Source organism: Saccopteryx bilineata, chromosome 5, assembly GCF_036850765.1.
Source record: "Saccopteryx bilineata isolate mSacBil1 chromosome 5, mSacBil1_pri_phased_curated, whole genome shotgun sequence".
Taxonomy (NCBI): Eukaryota; Metazoa; Chordata; class Mammalia; order Chiroptera; family Emballonuridae; genus Saccopteryx; species Saccopteryx bilineata.
The window spans coordinates 198962082-198979718 of record NC_089494.1 but is presented as its reverse complement, the minus strand read 5'-3'; positions in this window follow the sequence as shown (position 1 = coordinate 198979718).

Sequence of the window (17637 nt, the reverse complement as noted above, 5' to 3'; positions counted from 1 at the left end):
TATAGACATTTCCTTTCTTTCCAAAAATTTACTTAACAAAATTCTATACTTAAAACATCCATTATTTCTACAAAAATTTTCTCCATCTTCCTCATTTTATACCACCCAGTCCCCAATGTTTATTTATTTGTTTGTTTGTATAGAAAATAGCCCTGCATGAGTCAGTGACAACATCCTATTGGTAATCTATTGGAGCATCTTGTCATCTAAAGAGTCTCATTTCTCCCTCTGGGGTCAGAGTGGGCCCCTGGAAACATTATGTTCTTATTCAACCCCTATCAACCCTTTATTGGGTTCAAAACCACAGTCCTTGGTATTTTAGGGGTTGAGAGCAGTAGCTTTGGGGCAGGTTGCCTGAGTTTGTATCTAGGGCCGTGTAATAGCTGTGTGACCTTGGACAAGTTATTTCACCTCTCCATACCACAGCTGCTTAGTAAGCAGTCAATGGATGTTAGCTATTATAATAGGCACCCAATAAACATGAATAAATAAGTGAACAGCAGCTCTTGAGTAAGAATAAGTAGGTCTACACAGTTTGATTTGAGGGACATGGGTAAGTTTTTCCTAGTTAGAAAACATTTCACAATTCCTAAAATTTGACCATTTTAAAAAATCACTATTTTGAGTTAAACTGAACCCTCTGCCTGAGGTCTTTTTTTATTGGTTAGAAATAACACATCATCCTCATCATCATCATCTTGATCATTATTGTCATATTATGTCGATTAGTCTTCACAACTGTCCTATAAGCTCAGGACTCTTATTTATATTTGATAGGTAAAGCAAATGGAACACAAGAGAAAACTTAGTCCCAGGTCAAAAGACAAGACAGTGGTAGTGCTAAGATTTAAACCCAGGCAGTCTGGTCCTGTACCTATGCTCAGAGGCACTATGTCTATCAGTTATTCATTCATGACATAAATATTTATTGAGTGTCTTTCATGTACCAGAATCCATGCCAGGATCCAAGCATCAAGGCACTGAGCACTAGTAGGCAGGAGGCAGAGTACATCCTGAAAAGCATAAGAAAGGAGAAGAGGAAGGTGGTTGGGAAGCATGGGAGATGAAGGAATTATAGTTCTATCTTTGCTCACGTCACAAGCTTACTACTGGTGATAAAACTTGAAGTTATCCTTAGGGTTGGCTTCTACTTTCACCATGTGTTCTGCCTCTTTCAGTGTAACCTCTGGAACCTTTTTTCCCAACTAAAGGCTGGTTTCTTCACTTCCAACCTGGCCAAGCGTCTGTTAACCTCTCTTACAGGTTGTAATATAAACACAACCTGCCTCACTGACTCTTAACTGTTGGGAAAATTAAATGAACAAGTCCAGACAGATACAGCACTAAAACTTTTGCTTCTTTTCTCCTGAACAACTTCTAGAAAATTTGATTCTGGCAGCTCATTTGGTTAATGATCTGAAAGGCTTCTTCCAATCAAGCTAATCCCAAGACTAAAGAAAAGAATTTCCCCCTACTGTTTCTTCCCTGAGAAAAGGGGATGACATTTGGTTCCCAAAAGGATTCTTAAAAGACAGATAAAAAATGTTTGTGCAGAGGATGATCCTTTCAAAAATGAAAACCTTTGGTCTCCCTGGTCTAAACCCATCCTCAGGTCAAACACTTTCCCAGGCAGCTGTGTGGAATTACAGTAATAGTTCTCTTTGGTTGACTGACCTGAGAATCTAGGAGCTATGAACCCATTTATTTAAAATTAAATGGGAAAGAAAAAAATCTGAAATCCTCACTGAACTACTGGTTCCAAAAGACTTCTTAAACTCAAAATGAAACTCAATTAAATTTCACATCTAGTTCCATTCCATCTCAGCACTAAAATTATTCTTTATTCATTTATTATTTATATCAATAATTATTTTTATATTCACTATTTTTATTTCAATTTATTGTTTATTTATGGCTCACTCATCATGCAATATTAACCAGGCTATAACATTGGCTCTGATGGAAAAGTGGACTCCTTTTTCATTTACCTTTATAAATATTTCAAACTTGTAGCCAAAATGCACAATTCCTTCATTTTCATATAAGCTCCTTAATGTGCTAAGTTATGAAGTACTACAAACTCCTTGCTATGTGTCCCCTTAATATAACTGCCCCCAAACCTCTCTACATTTAAGAAGATGCTCATGCATAGAAATGAAATGTCACTGATTAAACTGCAACTCTAAACAGGCCTCTTCAAGAAAGCTAGAGGGCACGTGACTGCTGCATTAGAAAAAAAATCACTGAGTCACGGATCAAATAGAAGAAACTGCCATGCTAATTTAGAAAATTTGGCTTGTATTTATCTTTGTGTTGACTCTAAATCTTGTTTAACAGTATCTTCAATCCAAGCACTATACAGTACCACTTATAGAGATGCAAATTCCAGTCACTTCAAGAACAAATGATTATTAAACATTATATTACATTGCATTTCATAATTTTATAAAAATTACCTGTGCTTTGCTCTCTACTCCTAGCATGTGAATTTCTTTAACAAATAGAATATGTATAAGTTTTTAAATGAGTGAGACTAGTAGCTCATCAAAGATTCAGTCATTATTATATATAGATTATATATATATTCAACCACTATCCTATATTAAATTCACTATTATATATATTTTATAGAGTTGTATATATAAAAATATATATTGGGGTTGAATCAGAACCATTCAAATGTTTGTTCTATTCAAAACTACTTTAAAAGAACCAATCTAACCTTCAATTACAAGTACCCTAAGACTCTATTCTTGATCATTCCGTAGTAACAATATCAGTGTTCAAACTATACTACAACATTACAATAATCAAAACAGTATGGTACTGGCACAAAAACAGATATACAGATCAATAGAATAGAATAGAAATCCCAGAAATAAATCCTTGCTTATATGGTCAATTAACCTATGGCAAAGAAGGCAAGATATACAATGGGGAAAGAAAGTCTGTCTCTTCAATAAGTGGTGCTGCAAAAACAGGACAAATACATGTAAAAATTGAATTGTACCACTTTTTACACTAAATATAAGAATAAACTCAAAGTGGATTAAATACTTAAATGCAATACTTGAAACTATAAAAGTCCAAGAAGAAATCATATGCAGCAAATTCTCTGACATTGTTTTTAGTAATATTTTTTCTGATATATCTCCTCAGACAAGGGAAACAAAAATAAATAAATATGTCTACATCAAACAGGTTTTTGCACAGCAAAGGAAACTATCAACAAAACAAGAAGACAACCTACTGACTGAGAGAAGATATTTACCAATGATACATGTGATAAGGAGTTAATATCAAAATTTGTAAAGAACTCGTACAACACCAAAAGGAAAAAAAACCAGACAATTCAATTTAACAAATGGGCAGAAAACATAAATAAATATTTCTCCAAATAGGCTATAGATATGGCCAATAGACATATGAAAAGATGCTCAATGTCACTAATCATCAGAGAAACACAAATTAAAACCACAATAAGATATCACTTCACAATTGTCAAAATAGCTATTATCAATAAATCAACAAACAAGTGTTGGTGAGAATGCGGAGGAAGGGAATCTTCATGTGTTGTTGGTGAAACTGTAAATTGGTGCAGCCACTAGAAAAAACTGTATGAAAGTTCCTCAAAAATTAAAAATGGAACTGCTTATAATCCAGCAATTCCACTTCTAAGAATTTATCCAAAGAAATGCAAAACACTAATTTGAAAAGATATATGTACCCTAATGTTTATTGCAGCATTATCTACAATAGCTAAAATATGGAAGCAACTTAAGTGCTCATCAATAGACAATTGGATAAAGAAGATATGGTATAATAAAAATGATATATTCAAATGGAATATTACTCAACCATAAAAAAGAATGAAATATTATCATTTGTCACAACATGAATGGACCTAGAGGGTACTATGCTAAATGAAATAAGTCAGACAGAGAAGGCAAATACTATATGATTTCACTTATATGTGGAATCAAAAAATAAAATAAATGAACAAATAAAAACAGACTCCTATAAACAAAAAATAATCCAATGCTTGCTGGATGGGAGGGGGTTGGGGACTGGGTGAAAAAGGTGAAGGAATTAAGTACAAATTGGTAGTTACAAAGTAGTTGTATGATGCTGGTGGGTACTAGACTTATCAGGGAGATCACTTTATAAATTATATAAATGTTTAACCACTATGCTATACTCCTGAAACTAATATAAAATAACATGTAATGTCAACACATGTCTAGTAGCTCATCAAAGATTCAGTCATTGGCCCTGGCCAGTTGGCTCAGTGGTAGAGTGTCGGCCTGGCGTGCAGGAGTCCCAGGTTCAATTCCCAGCCAGGGCACACAGGAGAAGCGTCCATCTGCTTCTCCACCTCTCCCCCTCTTCTTCCTCTCTGTCTCTCTCTTCCCCTCCCGCAGCGAGGCTCCATTGGAGCAAAGATGACCCGGGCGCTGGGGATGGCTCCATGGCCTCTGTCTCAGGCACTAGAGTGGCTCTGGTCGCAACAGAGCGATGCCCCAGATGGGCAGAGCATCGCCCCCTGGTGGGCATGCTGGGTGGATCCCGGTCGGGCACATGCGGGAGTCTGTCTGACTGCCTCCCGTTTCAAGCTTCAGAAAAAAAAAAAAAAGATTCAGTCATTATTATTTTTTTTTTTTTTTACAGGGACAGAGAGTCAGAGAGAGGGATAGACAGGGACAGACAGATGGGAACAGAGAGATGAGAAGCATCAATCATTAGTTTTTCATTGCGCATTGCAACACCTTAGTTGTTCATTGATTGCTTTCTCATATGACCACGGGCCTTCAGCAGACCGAGTAACCCCTTGCTGGAGCCAGTGACCTTGGGTCCAAGCTGGTGGGCTTTTTGCTCAAACCAGATGAGCCCGCGCTCAAGCTGGCGACCGCAGGGTCTCGAACCTAGATCCTCTGCATTCCAGTCTGACGCTCTATCCACTGCGCCACCGCCTGGTCAGGCAGATTCAGTCATTATTATATATAGATTTTGCATACATATTTCTTGAAAGGATAAAAGAGGCCTAACCACCAGGCGCACATCAGGAGTATTCACAGAATCATGAATTGCTAGCCCTGTGGGATGCGAATGGGAAAAAGCAAAAAATACTATACATGTAACACACAGACATAGACAACAGTGTGGTGATTGCCAGAGGGGAAGGGTGGTGGATGAGGGGTAAGTAGAGATTGGCAAAGGGGAAATAAATGGGGACAGAAAAAGACTTTGCTTTGGGTGATGGGCACACAATGCAGTATGCAGATGATGCTTTGTTGAGTTGTACACTAGAAACCTGTGTGGTTTTGTGAGTCAATGACACCAATTGGCTCATAATTTAAAAAAAAAAAAAAAAAAGAGGTGAGCCTGACCAGGCGGTGGTGCAGTGGATAGAGCGTTGGACTGGGATGCAGAGGACCCAGGTTTGAAATCCCAAGGTCACCGGCTTGAGTGTGGGCTCATCTAGTTTAAGCAAAGCTCACAAGCTTGAGCCCAAGGTCGCTGGCTTGAGCAATGGGTCACTCGCTCTATTGTAGCCCCCTGGTCAAGGCACATATGAGAAAGCAATCAATGAACAACTAAAGTGCCGCAAAAAAGAATTGATGCTTCTCATCTCTCTCCCTTCCCATCTGTCTGTCCCTATCTGTCCCTCTGTTTGTCTCTGTCACACACACACACAAAAAAAAATGAAGTGAGAAAATGCATTCCTCACTTCATGGATAATGATCCAGTCTTTTTTTGGCCACAAATCCCAGAAGACAAGCATTAATTAAAAAGGTCATTAAAGAAAAGCTTTCAGGAGAGGATAGAAAACTAACAGAAAAATATTTCCAACTCTTCTGTATTATTTCACCCAAGTTGATTTTTACTCCTACATAACAATTGTCTATAAAGTTACAAAGAAAGCAAGGGATAATGTGAAGCACAAGATGGCATAAAAAATTTTATTCTGCATTTAGCCTCAGCACGGTCTCTTAGAATTAGTACTTCAAACTACTGGTATTTAAATAAATTGCGGTACAATCTCTTTCCTTCAAGCTGTCACTTCTGAATAATTGGCCTTGTCTGTTGCTAGCCAAATATGAAGTAGAACAAAAGGTATTATTGTGCTTGCAAGGTACCCACTAACTATAGCATGCTGATTCCATTTCTAAGTTAAAAAAGAATATGTACACCCATAAACACTGATTTATTCTCAACTCTCTGATGACAAAAGCTGAATTAGTCTAAAAATTATGAGTATTGCATCTGTAGACTACCCTTGTGTTATAACTACTCCACCTCTTTAATCAATTTGCTATTCCAAAGTGGAAAATGATTTAGGAAAAGGTGTCAAATAGGAGAGAAAGAAATTTTAATTTGGATAAGTTAGTAAGAAAATTGCTTCTTTGAGTCTTTAATGTTTAAACTGTCCATAGAGACTCAGAGATGAAGGTGGTGGGAAGGCAGGGAGTCGAGGCGCGGGCCAGGGGCTAGGAAGGGAGACTAGATGCCACCATAGGCACTGTCTAGCCCCGTGACAAATGAAAAGGAAGAAGAATGGGGGAGTTACATGTCGAGGAATAAAGAGAAAAAGCAACAGAGACAGGTGGCAAAAAGAACAACTGTGAGACACGGGCATGAATAAGGGAGGACAAAGGGGAACATGAAAACTGGAGGAGAGAGGAACGAGAAGCAGAGAGGGGCATGAAAAGAGGGAGCCCGGAGGCCCCTGCGGAGGAGAACGAAGGGAAACGAGGGAAGAGGAAGCACAGCCCCTCCATCCTGGCGTCGCCTTCATCTTCGTCTTTTTTTTTTTTTTCAGATGGCACACTGACAGAAGATTAATTCAAGTCAGCTGCTGAAAATAATTATTGCATTATGGGAGCAGTAATCATTATTTAGAACATGATTAAATATGTCTGCACCTATTGACTCTGCCTATGATTTATGTATTTGTTTAGTCAATAGTCTAATGTAAATGATGTAATTAATTATAGATGGTGGTGTCAGGTCATTGGTGAAAACAATCTGAGGAGAACAAGGGCTCTGTTTTTTTCATGACAGATGCAGGGCGGGGGGGAGGGGGAGGGCTGAGTTGAGGGAATTCCAGGGGAACTTTTTCACGTGTGAATGGCGGCTTGGATCTCAATTTGCATGTTGTCTTTCTCTTGTTCAGCCTTCGTTTAGAAATTGAAATAACTTGTTAAGCAAAGGGGAAGGGAGCCCGTGATTACCAAGAGGACGCCTGGGACTTGGGCGGGTGAGGAGGTAAAGAGCCAGCTGCTCCCTAACACAGGGGAGCGTGGCACCATCATTTACCGCTTCATAAAATTAAATGTTTTCCAAATTAAATCAGTAGGCAGTGTGCAGGAGGCCTACTATCTCTAATAACAATTTTTCAATCAATATTAGGGGCCTGGCCGTTATGGAACCTGAGCTGGGCAAGTTAGTGCAGGTTTGGGAGGGCGTGCTGGAGGGCTGGGGAGTGGAGGTGGAAACAAGGTTTGAGGACTGAAGCTTTCAATCAAAGCAAAGGTTTAGAAAATAGAGATATATATGCATGGTGGATTTGCCATCACTGTGAGTCTATTCCCCGTAGATTTTTCTCTTAACTGATAATTCGGTCAGTCACATTCCTCAGAGGGAGGTCATAGGTCACCCCAGCCCCTGTCAGGCCTCAGAGAAACCATTTCCATTTTAATGCCGCAGCTATAATCTATCAAAGATGTGATGTACAAGATACAATGAATTTAAGTGGTCTTCATACATCACTGAGCTTTCATGCCTTCACCTGGGTAATAGTCTGAATTACTCTCCCTACCTCACAATCTGTCACCCCCAGTAAAATAACTGCCATGCTGGTGTTAATGGCAGATTTGTCCAAATTGGAGCCACAGTAGCCAAAGTCATTCTGCATCATAAACTTTAGCATTTAGTGCCTCGCCTGGAAAGGACCCATAGCTTAAAATTCTTCTGTAAATAATTCTGTGGAGAGGCTCCGCTCATGTTTTTATTATCAGTGCTAAAATAAATCTCGCTGAGGCTACACACTGTCTTCCTTCTACATTTCTCTGTGTCTCGTCCTCCCATCCTTTCATTCAAGCCTGTCTAATCTGACCTGTCACTTTTCCCTGAAAGGTATCTAATAGACACTGATCTCTTCCTTAGACAATAAACACAGCAGAGTTCAGAAGAATCAGCTCATAGTTATTGACCTTCCCTGCAACTCAACTATTAACCCTTCTTATTTTACCACGAGGTAGTAGAAGTCCTCTAAGTTTACCATGAAGTAGTAAAAGTTGCTGACACATAGCTCTCCCATTCTATCCTTGTCTGTGGAACCAGTGCCCTGCAAAAACTCCAAAGGCGTAGCTCTCTGGGGTCCCCCTTATTCGAGGTTCATGTGTCCCTCTCTGTTTCTTTTTTAAATTTGTCTTTCAATACAGTAGACATACTCTATTGGTTTCAGGTGTGCAACGTAGTGATTGTACATTTATGTACCTTACAAAATGATTACCCTTTTAAATCTCACACCTACCTGATACCACACATAGTTATTATAATACTATTGATTATATTCCCTGTGCTGAACTTGACATCCCCAGGATTGTATTCTTTTCACTTGTTCTGTGGTCTACCATCACCAATACTCAACCTTCTATTCTATTTGTAACCTTCAGATCAAGAGATAGAGATCTGGGTTTGAATTCAGTGTCTGATACCTAGCAGAAATAATTTCACAGGATGATATCAGTCCTAACCCAAACAATATTTGCCATCCCACCAATGAATCCATATGATAAAAAAGACTACTGTATATAATGGTTGATCATTTCGATATTAAAACCCCTGGATCAGACTAAGAAAGACAGGTTAGATTAACTGGCTACTGGCATTCACCTCACCAAAGCCCCTGTATAAGCATCTTATAATAATGTAACACTTGTGTTTAAGAAACTCAAAGTAGTCAGGCAATAATGAGAGGGGACCTCCGTTTCTGTGCATCAGTCTAACGTGATAAAAATACACACTTTAAATGGAATTTCATAATAAATTACAAATCTTCCTGGAAAGAGGCAGTTTCACTTTATTCATAAGTTACCTAATACAAGAGCCACCCAATGCTTATAATTAATAATCACTGAAAAATTTTTATAAGTCCAACTATATTAATAATTACATTAAGCGTGAATGAGCTGAACACTTCACTCAAAATGCAGAGGTAGAATGGATCTAGAAAAAAAACACAAGATCTTATTCTCTGTCTACAAAAGAAATGCTTAAAATTCAAATATATAATAAAAACTGTTAGAGGACTCTGCTTCTAAGCCATAATAGTTTTTCTTACCTTATTCTTCATATCTGTAAACTAGGGGGCCATTAGGACTTACAGATATTTACCTCAGAGCTATGATAAGGTTTAATGAAGTAAAATGTTGTGGGCCACTCACTCTCTCCACAGGCTGTGGATTTCTAGAAAGGGAGGCAAAGCTGTCTAGAGAGCTGATGGCTTGGTTAAAAGGCCAGAAAAGTCAATAGCATTGAAATTATTTAGGAAAGGTTCAGACAGAACATGGAGCCGCAATTATTCCTTCAGGTTTCAGACTGCTTGTGTTTATCAATAACAAGAGTCTGGCACCCCATTCCTGATAGCACTTTCTTTAAGATAAACAGTATATTGCTCATGCTGAGGGTTTCTCCAGCAGGCTCTGTTTGCTTCCACTCTCTCTGGGCCCCTTGGCAGTGAGTCGTACACTCAGGAGATGTAAATTAGAAATATGCTCACAGCTAGTCAAAACCAATGAGAGCCCTTCCCTTCAGCTGCGAAGAAATGTGGCAAAAATTGGTCAAAACTAGAAACGTGCTGTCAATGTTCTTGACCCCAGCATGGAGCAGACCTTATTAGACTCTCCAGTCTGTTCACGAGGCGTGTTGTAAGCAAATATGATACAAACATACACAGTGAAAAGATGGCCTCACTCCTAGTCACGTCCCAGCAGGCCGCTGGAGAGAGAGCACACCCCGTGGGCACAAATGTCCCAAGGAATCTCTTTGTCATAATCCTGCACATCTTTTGGCCTGCAACTTTCTTGAGATTATTATAGATACCAAAAAAAATATTTAACTTAATTTTCCTTCAAAAGAAACAAGAACTTACACAAGGTCTTACAAAAAGTTTTTCCTTAAAAAGTGCAGATTGATTTTAACAAATAATTAACTTCACCTCCCCAAACTAGATAGAACTGAACAAAGAGCTAGTAAATTGTGTGACCCAGTATTTAGAAAACCATCATAGGTTCCCAAAGCAGGTGAAGAAAATGTCCATCTAGGAAACACCTGTTCCCTCTCTGCCGCCACCAAGGACAAGGCCTCAAATGATATCAGGCTGTGTGCTGACAAGACTCGGGTTTCCTAAAGTGGTCGCTTTTCCTGTGGGAAAACACCTTGTAAAACGGGACGGAAGCAAGGTTTCGCTGACCTCTTGTTTGCACACCTTGGTAGTTTACAAAGCTCGTCCTAAACATTTAGAGTCAGAGCAGCAAAAATCCTGCCACCCTTCATCTCCCAGAAAGGTGTCAGCAAGAGCCAGAGCTCTGCTCTAGCTCAAAACACCTGGCTGTGTCCCTGAAATTTGTGCTGCTCAGACCTCAATGCATGTAAAGTAAGATTGACAGATAAAATACAGGATGCTCAGTTTGCTTTGAATTTCAGCTCATCAAACAATGTGAAAAAATAGAACGATGTTCCCAAAATGGCATGAGATATACTTATACTTTAAAAATATCATTTGTCTGAAATTCAAATTTAACTTGTCCTGCATTTTTTTATTTGCTTGTTTGCGTGTGTGTGCTTTATTTTGTTTACTAAATCTAGCAACCCTAGAACAAGAATTACCTGGGAAGTTTACTTTATCATGTAGATTTTCAGTCCCCAAACCCCATAGGTTTGGATCTGATAGTTCTATCGTGGAATCAGGAAATCTTATTTTTTAAGTAAGCACTCTAGACACATCTAGTGCAGGCAGACTTGAAACCACTCTGTAAGAAACACTTCTTCAATGGTAGTGTCACCTGATGTTCTTCCATATATCAGCTGCAAAATGTTTTCAATTTAAAGGTGCTAGTTATTACAGCTTTGCAATGGAAAGTCTAATATCTTTGCCCACCCTTCTAAAATCCCTAAGATAGATAGAGTCCTTGATCCTCCAGAGGGGAGAAGAACAAACAATATGAATTTCTGTCAAGGGATAAATGGAGCCTATTACCTCTTACTGGTCATTTTCCTTTTTCACATATAGAATAAACTGATTTCTGTTGCCGTATTTCTTTTGCAACTTGGGTATTATTTACAATAAATTGAATCCTTTCCAGGCTTGACATATTACACTGATCTATGACTTTGCTTTCATTTTGTCCTGTTAACTAGAAACCCACTTCATCATGAAATATGTTTCTCACACTATCCCCCATAGTGAGTAAAAACATTGATAAAGCATCATAAATTGTAGGTCATTTCTCAAATGCTTCCTGTTAAGAGTGAGGATTGGGGAGAAGAAAAAGTAAGGACTGATCAATGGCCACTTGATAAAATTTACGCTGAACGTATAAACAGAAAAGCAATGGATATATTAGAAGCTGCATTATTAGATGCTTGTTTCACATTCAGACTTTATTCTTTACTCCATGATCCCAAAGGTAATTTGGCCTTTCTCTCTCTAGCAAACTTCTCCCACACGTAAATAAATTAATTAATGGAAACTTCTAATAGTCATTTTTGCCTAAGTTACCTCAATGATTGACAAGAAAATAATATACCTAAGCTGTCAGGATAGTTACCCAATCCTCTCCTTTATTTTGTGTAAATCTTGGGTACATATTGTTGCTTAAAACCTAATGTGGACTAGAGATGTGGAAATAACTCTGACTCCAGAATGCACAGTATCACCACTATAATGACATGCAAATTTACTGAGAGAGAGAGAGAGAGAGAGAGAGAGAGAGAAGAAGAAGAAGAAGAAGAAGAAGAAGAAGAAGAAGAAGAAGAAGAAGAAGAAGAAGAAGAAGAAGAAGAAGAAGAAGGAGAAGAAGAAGAAGAAGAAGAAGAAGGAAAAGAAGGAAAAGAAAAAAGGGAGGCGGGTTAAAAGAGAAGGATGAGGTCCTTTAAAACCTGTTTCATCTGAACTGTTTTCCACACTCTTTCTCTAAAACATCCTGGGTATAGCTTCAAATATCTAAAATCCTTGACTATCCCAAGAAATCAATGCTTTTTCTTTGCCATAACACAATATTCCCTTTATCAACCTCTCCTCCCTTGGAAGCTCTGCCTCACTAAAATTAAAATGTTTTCTATGAATAAACTCAACTATGAAAATAAGTGTTCACCAATGTCCTAGTAATGCAATGGCTCCAAGTTCCCAGCCCTAAGTCCTGCAGTATGTAGGGTACATATGTCTTAACATAGGAGGCTGAGTATACCTCTGCCAACTCTTCTCAGCCACGTATTGAGGAAAATAAACATGCCTCTCAGGATTGGTATGAAGAATAGCTTATAAAAATGAGTGTGAAACCCTCTGCAAATACCAAATGCCATATGAATGCTAAGTAATAATAAAGATCTGTATGAATGCAGCAAAACAGCCCTATTTCTGGGTGCTTTTTCAAACTGGACACCAACCATTTAAGATTCATCCATCATTCACCTTTGGGCATCCCTTTCATTATGGAAAAATAAAATGGGCTTGTCTTCATTGCAAGGAAATAGAAAAATTAAATTTCAAAGCATTTAAAGCCCACATACCTTGACCATTTGAAGTAATGGGTTATGTTAGTTAATAAAGATAATGCTCATGAAGTAATGAAGGGGAAAAAATACCAATTACCATTATGACTTTGTTTTCTGCTCAGAGGGTATAAGATTCTAGGTGCAAGTAGATTTTAGAAACATCATAAAAACAGGTGGCAGACAGCCAGTATCACAGGGCATGTATAGTCATTATGCCTGTTCTTAACTCCTCCAAGAAGTCACTTGTCAGTAACCCCCGAGCATTGTCTACGTGTTGGAGGACAGGGGAAGGAGGGGAAATACGGTGTTCATAAACAACATACCAATGACTGTCATCCTGAAGCCCCTTTCAGCAAGAATAATAAGAAAAAAGAAAGAAAAGGAAGGGACAGGAGGAAGGGAGGGAGGGGGAGAGGGAGGGAGGGCAAGAGGGAGGGAAGGAGGGAAAGAAACTCTTCTCTAGCAAACCATTTCCTCCAAAGACATGATTCACTAACATTTGATTTGACAAGTTATAAGCCCTCTTAACATTATTTTTCCCCTTTGCTGTTCATTTGGGGAGCAAAGATTTATTGCCTCTCCTGAAAAGGACAAGGGATGCACTAGAAATAAGAATTAATAGGGTTTTTTCCCCATTGCCCATCCTTACAGAAAAGAACTACTTCTTGACTAGATTCTTAATTCGTTTTGGCTCCAAGATACAGTGAATCTTTCTCTACAGTATTAAATAAAATTGGGAGACAAAAGCAAACAGTAGTGAGGTTGTGAGGCAATGGTAGGCAATCCATTTAAAAATCAAATCTTCTTCCCATGTGAAGTTTCCTTTCCACACTCAGTCAATGGCCCCTGTCACTGAACTGCCCTCCTTTTAAATGTAGTGTGCATAAATCTGCCATACACACGTCAAATTGTGTATGGGTTTGCACTGGATGTACACTAAAAAAACTTATGTAGATGTTTGTTTATAAAATACCAAGCAATTATTGTTTAACAAACCAAAGAGAAGAAAAAGAGGCTGGCTCCTAGTCTGCATGGATATTGATAGGTATGTAATGAAGTGCTCTAGGAAAACAATAGTCAGCCAGGAGATGCAGGGACTCAGTTGCATCAAGTTTTACTCCTGGAAGCAAAAAACACAGTGTTTGTTTCCTCCCTGAGAGTAGATAAGTGATCTAAAAAGAAAGCCAAAAAGGAGCAGGTAAAAAGTGTCCAACAAAAAAAGTATATGAAACTAACTTTGATGAGCATCGTCACGTTTTATCACTGGTGACATAGGAGTGACCACCTGATATATGTATATCACATGCACATATGTCCTTTTAAAGCAATCCTGACTCTGGCTGTGCACAGGGCAAAGAGCCTCTCGTCATTCCCAGTATAATACCTGATTTTCAGGGATTTATAACTAAACTGAAGATTTCCTTCAGAGTGAAACAAGATTCACCAAGTCTCAGCTCAAAGCACAATTTTGTTTTTGGGGTTCTGAGAAGTGTGGTTTGGTCATTATCAAGTTATGGAAATGCAAAAATAAATAAATCAAAGTTTACAAGGCTCTGGCTTTTTTCCCTTTATAAAAAAACGCTTATGGAATTTTTCAATAGCTTGGTTAATCTAAAATGACATTTAGTCCAAAATATAGATATCTTTTTTAAATGACTGCAATTTGACATTTAAAGATTGGTTATTATACATGCCTAGAAGCTGCCTCTCCAAAAAATATTTGGCAGTACTGTGCAATATCATATGTATCACACATACTTAATGCCAACTTTCCAAATGATCTCCTCTTATGCTGGGAGGAGGAAATAGCTTTTAACAGGAATGACAAATATATTACCAATTCAATTACTGCTTTATTATATTGCACTCATTAAAAATTGCTTGAAGAGTAGCATAGATTGTGCAAAAATTACTTAATTTCATGCATCATTTTATAATTAATTATTTACCTCCAAATTAATATTAGCTGAAAGATCTTGAATACCTTGCCATTTAAGACTCTTGGCAAACTACAATGGTGATTCCTTACAGGCTACAGAGCATAAAAGAAAATAATTGAGATCAGCATAATGCCTAATAAGCATTCATAGAATGAACCATTATTCTTCTACCCAAAAAGGAAACAGTATTTCCACATGCTCCACAATGTGTTTCAAACTATACAAATTTCAATCAATTATAAATAGGTTCATTTAAAAAAATAAAATTTGGCCCTGGCCGTTTGGCTCAGTGGTAGAGCATTGGCCTGGCGTGCAGAAGTCCCAGGTTAGATTCCCGGCCAGGGCAACAGGAGAAGCGCCCATCTGCTCCTCCACCCCTCCCCCTCTCCTTCCTCTCTGTCTCTCTCTTCCCTTCCCGCAGCCAAGGCTCCATTGGAGCAAAGATGGCCCGGGCGCTGGGGATGGCTCCTCGGCCTCTGCCCCAGGCGCTAGAGTGGCTCTGGTCGCAACAGAGCGACACCCCGGAGGGGCAGAGCATCGCCCCCTGGTGGGCAGAGCGTCGCCCCCTGGTGGACGTGCCAGATGGATCCTGGTCGGGCGCATGTGGGAGTCTGTCTGACTGTCTCTCCCTGTTTCCAGCTTCCGAAAAATACAAAAAAAAAAAATTTTTAATTCATTCTGACTCTCACCTACATGGTATTTCTTTCCCTTAATGAAAAATGTTTATGTAACATTGACAAAAACACATATTTATAAGATGCATTAAGAAGGTGTGATCAAAAGCTTTTGCAGAGTCATTTGAATATCATCACTATGACACAAATCCAGATCATTTTAGAAACAGACAAATCTTTTGAAACAAAGACATGACTAGTCAAGACTTGTGATTGAAGCTAGCATAAGAATTTTGGTATGGCCAGACTAATAAAACTGGTTTGCCTGGCAGATTGGTTGGTTTTTCCTGTAACCCTTAAGCTCAGGCTGAAAGCAGCATAAAAGAAGGAGGGAGAATAGAAATTGTTTTCTGCAATGAAAGCACGATTAAAATGTGTGGCTCTTTTTAATTCATGAAACAAATACTACATGCCAATTGCAGGATATACACTGTTCTAGGTGTTGAGACAACAAAGAAACCAGTCATGTTCACAATGTGTGTATGGTCTACAATCAATACATTTGGATTTTTTAATTTTAATTTAAATTTAATCAGACATATGTCTAGCCTATTGACATATACTTGTGAAACTATAAAAATCAGACAAAAGACATTAGCTCTTGTTTCTGTTCAACAAACAAACTGAATGGGTGAGTCTTTCAGGAGGGTGCAGTCAAAGAAAGGTGCCTGTAGCATCAGTCAATAATCTGTCAAGAGACAGTATGTTTTCTCAGCTATCTGAACTCCTTCGGAAACAAAAACAAAAAACAAAAAACCATGCCTTGTAAGACTGTTCAATTGCTTGACCACAACATAATGGATAAAAACGGTATATAATTTTGAAAATGTTTCAAGTTACAATGCATTTTTATATGCTTTTCCACTTTCAATCATCACATTAAGTCTGAGATAACGCGGCATGTATTATTCTTATTTTCTAAATAAGAAACTAAAGTTGGAGAGGTCAGCCACACAGGAAGAGGAGATTGGGGACTAGTCAAGAACAATAAGAAATAATAATAACGGGTAATGGGCTTAAATGCAAATTTTTCTGAAGTTTGAATTGTCAATGAATCTTTTTAAAATCTCAACACATGTATATTTCTGTTTCTTTCATTTAGTCACTGAGGCTGTTATTTGCCAGTCATAGTCAAACCAGCCAGAACATGCTGCCGCCAGTATTGCTGATGGTCTTAGATACCGGTCAAGTATCTAAGATCACTACTGGTCAAGTAGTGATCAAGTCTAACTTCACAGTAAGACTGCTAGGCATTACAACACAAAATGCAAGTGGACTTTGCCTCCACCTGACTTTTTCTGCCTTCAAAGTAAACTAAAACCGAGACATTTGCTGCCGAAGAGGGTGTTCGAGTGTTTGAATCACCTAGAGAGGCTACCTATCAATATAGGAGTAAAAAATGGTGTTGATAATATGTCTAATCTCCATTTTACTCTGCCTGTGTATATCATCACTGCATTGTACAGCTGGACGTAATTAAAGCAATGAATAAGTGCAGTGAATTAAAGAAAATGATCCATTTACCTCTAACTTTTCTTGATCTTGCTCTATAATAGAATAAAGGCAAATCACTTATCTCTCTCCAAAGGACACTTGGCTGCATTATTTATTTAACATAAAGAAATAGAGTGATCATCGATATAAAGTGTGGTTTACAGTACAGATTGTAGAGCATTGAAAAAAACGTGAGACTTACAGTCAAATCCTGGCTCTAAACCTCCTTCCACCACTTGCTGTATGACCTTGATCAAATCACCTCTCAGCCTTAGTTTCCCTACAAGGAAAAATAAAACATGAATAATCATAGCGTCCTGCTAGCTCAGGGGTATAACAAAGTGAAAACACTTTGTAAACTGCGCAAAGGACTATACACAAGTGAGGTATCAATTTTAAGGTACTGTTATTATTTTCATGATCACAGGGGATTTTTTTTTTATTTTAAATGTATGTTTTTAAATGCCTGAGAAAATGGGGCAGTCGCAGAACCATGACTTTAAACAAACTTTATTTGGGCGCATGACTGACTGGCAATTGTGTGCAATCATTTTAGCTGTCACAGGCCCAGAGAAATGTGGGAGAGCTCTTCCATGAAATGTTTATATTTCATAAACAAAATGATGTGCTTAACAGTCAGAGCGATGGGAGGGTTCCGGCTAATGCATTTTCCAATGTGTGAGGCAGATTATTAATGCGCTCCAGTAGCTGTTAATTTCAGTTTGCCGGAATGATTTATGGGGAGGTAA